The sequence below is a fragment of the Octopus sinensis genome, linkage group LG17 (genome assembly GCF_006345805.1).
Source record: "Octopus sinensis linkage group LG17, ASM634580v1, whole genome shotgun sequence".
NCBI lineage: Eukaryota > Metazoa > Mollusca > Cephalopoda > Octopoda > Octopodidae > Octopus > Octopus sinensis.
In genome coordinates, this window is record NC_043013.1 from 10,304,932 (window position 1) to 10,308,215 (window position 3,284).

The 3,284-nt window shown below is 32.9% G+C and overlaps 1 long non-coding RNA gene across 1 annotated transcript in view; it reads right to left on the bottom strand.

Annotated features, from left to right (window-relative positions):
- Positions 1–3,051, bottom strand: part of LOC118766790 — a 15,131-nt gene extending 12,080 nt beyond the window's left edge. The window contains exon 1 of the long non-coding RNA XR_005002706.1: positions 2,842–3,051. This is a non-coding gene — a long non-coding RNA (uncharacterized LOC118766790). The remainder of the gene's footprint in view (positions 1–2,841) is intronic.
- Positions 3,052–3,284: the final 233 nt, after the last annotated feature.

Genomic DNA, 3,284 nt, shown 5'->3' on the forward strand with positions numbered 1-3,284 from the left:
CATCCTTTCGGGGTCGATAAAATAAGTATCTGTTGATCCCGTGAATGAGCATAATCGACCCATTCCTTCCCTCGGACTTGCTGGCCATTTGCCAAAGATTGAAATTAATATATATCAACCTATTATTCGACTTATTGAAAGACCTATATGTACTCGAAGGTTACATAAAGAAAGTCAAGTGTTTTCACGTTGGTCTCTATTGAGTCCTTGACGCCAAGAAAGTTCCTGGTATGGATGAGATCCGTCCCAATCCTATCGCATGTGTAGCCAGTCTTTACTCTCGATGTTGCCAGAGTATCGCCTCTGTAGACGCCAGAGCTACTTGAGAGGAATTTCATATGTAGTAACTCTAGGATGAATAAACTAATAAGAGCACACACATCATTAATGTCAAATGAGATGCTCTGAGTAGTCGCACTTGATCTTGGCCGAACCCTTAATGAAGAGTAGGTTTCATTCTGTCGTGTGTGATAATACGTATGCCCATATCTCTAATTTTGAGAAGGTCTTAGCTAAATCCAATGTCCTATTCTATGACACTCTTGGTATAAACGAAATACTACGATGTATCCAACTAGATAACCATTGATCTAGCCCTGCCGCTATTGATTTAAACCATATGATTACCTCACTAGTATTGCGCCAGAGGGCGACAGCAAAGGCTCTTCTAATGCTGTTGTTGATGTTCATGGCCAATCTCTATGCATTGATCAAGCAGCATTTGGAGTTAGAATTGCAGTTTAGATTATGGACTTCGATTTGCTAGTATATCTACAGAATCCTTCATTACCTGGTATATAGTGGAGAGACATGGTTTAGTGGTTAGGATGTTGAGCTTGTGATTGTAAGATTGTGGTTTCGATTCCTGAACCAGCTAATGTGCTGTGTTTCACGTTGCTCCTGTTGCACAATGGGCAAAAAAAGTAATCCTGCGATTTAACGGCGTCTTGTGCATTTGGGGAATTTATATACCAAGGAAACCGGAAAACCTACCCTTATGTGTCGGCATGACCCGATTAGGTGACCTTTACCTTTTTGGGGTGGGGGCTATAGCTTTTGGCTAACAAAGACTTGTATGTATGCTTTCGTGTAAGTTTGTACGATGTTGTAAAGAAACTGTGAAATATATATATATATATGTGTGTGTGTATGCGTATGTATATGTATATATACATATATGTGTATGTGTGTGCATATGTATATGTGCGCACACACAGACATTGATATATATATATATATTATATATATATATATATATATATATATATATAGTTCATTGATTAAACCTCGCTAATTAAATATTCAATCACCTGAAGAATGACTGTAACTCGAATTTTTACGAATTGGACAGCCATGAAACGATCGTAGTGTTATACTAATTATCTTTTTTTAATAATTTTGATATATATTTAAAATAATATAATTAATTAATCTTATGTATTGGCTTAAGTTTTTCTTTGTATGATTTGCCTAATAGTGGTTTTATCTCTAATTTACATAATATATATATATATATATATATATATATATATTATATATATATATATATATATATATATATATATATATATATAAATTGATATATAAAATATACGATGAGTTTTCGTCAGGGTGATTCAAAGTAATAAGTGTGTACTCTGTGTGCTCAATTGGTATGACACCAAAATTCCGGTATGAATTGCAGTTGAATATGCAATTTTGCGACTGCCTTTCTAAACGGCCAGAAGCGGCTTCCTCTTGAGCAGGTGTGTATTGATTAAAACAGAGACAAAAAAGCAAACAATTTGGTAACACTTCACAAGAACATTTAATTTAGCTGTATAATAAAATATATTATAATAAAAAGGTGTATCTAATATGTAACAGCTGTTTCTAGAATATTCCAGCTATTGGAACACCATGCTGAACGAGGATTCCATTTGCCGAGCGAGGATTCCATATCCCAAGTATTCCGTCGTTAAAGAGGAAGAAGATAAACGGATGTACCAGCGGAAGAATGTTACCCAACAGTTATATTGATATAATTACAGTAGTAGTATTCATATTGTCTAAAAGGGGAGCTATCCAATTAGAGTTCATTTAAAATATGTATTCGTGAGGTAAATCCCTGGAGATATGACTATATGTACGTAATCACAAACGCTGTTGAACGTCGATGCAGTTCACTGCTGTTGATCTCTGAATGAATCATCTCCAAAATTCTTGGCAACTTTGTGAAACATCAAACTCAAAATAGTGGAGATCTTTTTTTCTTTTTTGGTAGACACCTTAGCTTTATGACTAAGGGATACCTGCTCCTCGCACCCGTATATATATATATACATATATATATAATATATATATATATATATATATATATATATATATATATATATATATTATATATATATATATATATATATGTATATATGAAGGGGTGCCTATATGCATACTTACATACATATATAGATTACATATATGCATACATACATATACACACAGAAACTACACATGTATGTGTATGTATGTGTCTATCTACATAATTATATATATAATATATATGACATATATATATATGTGTGTGTGTGTGTGTGTATGTATGTGATCTCTTGAGCACCACCAGCAAAAAATTTTTTTTCCTCTGTCTTCCCTTTTTGGGATCTTTCCTTCTCCTTGTTTCCGACGAAGAGCTCCGCTCGAAACGTTAAACCCTCCTTCCCTTCTTTCCTGAGCGTCAAATAATACTTTAATTGTTCCACGTCCTCGCGTTGCTGTGTTTTTTCTGTGTTTTTTTTTCTGTGTTTTCTTGTTTGGATTAACTTTATATATATATATATATATATATATATAATATACATATACATATATACAGGGTGTCCCAGAAGTTGTGCACCATCCTGGTTTTTTTACAAGAATACACCCTTATTGATTTCAAAAACACTTTATTAAAATTAATCGTAACAAAGGCTCAAATTGAGCACCCTCTACAATAAAACTTGCAGAAAAAATATAATAAAATAAAATGCTTTAATTATTTTTAATGAAAACCAGAATGGTGCGCGACGTCTGGGACACCCTGTATATATATATATATATATATACAAAATAATAATATGTATGCATACATGTCGTGAACTTGCCCCAGCCTCTTTTTTCATACTTGTAATATTTCTAATAATTCTCCATAATAACGACATAGTTGTTTTACATGTCCTTTGAGCGTGTTTTATAGTTCATAAAACATATAAGAAAAATAAAGATTTCAAGTAGATCATTTATCATTAAATAATTATTCAAACACAGTG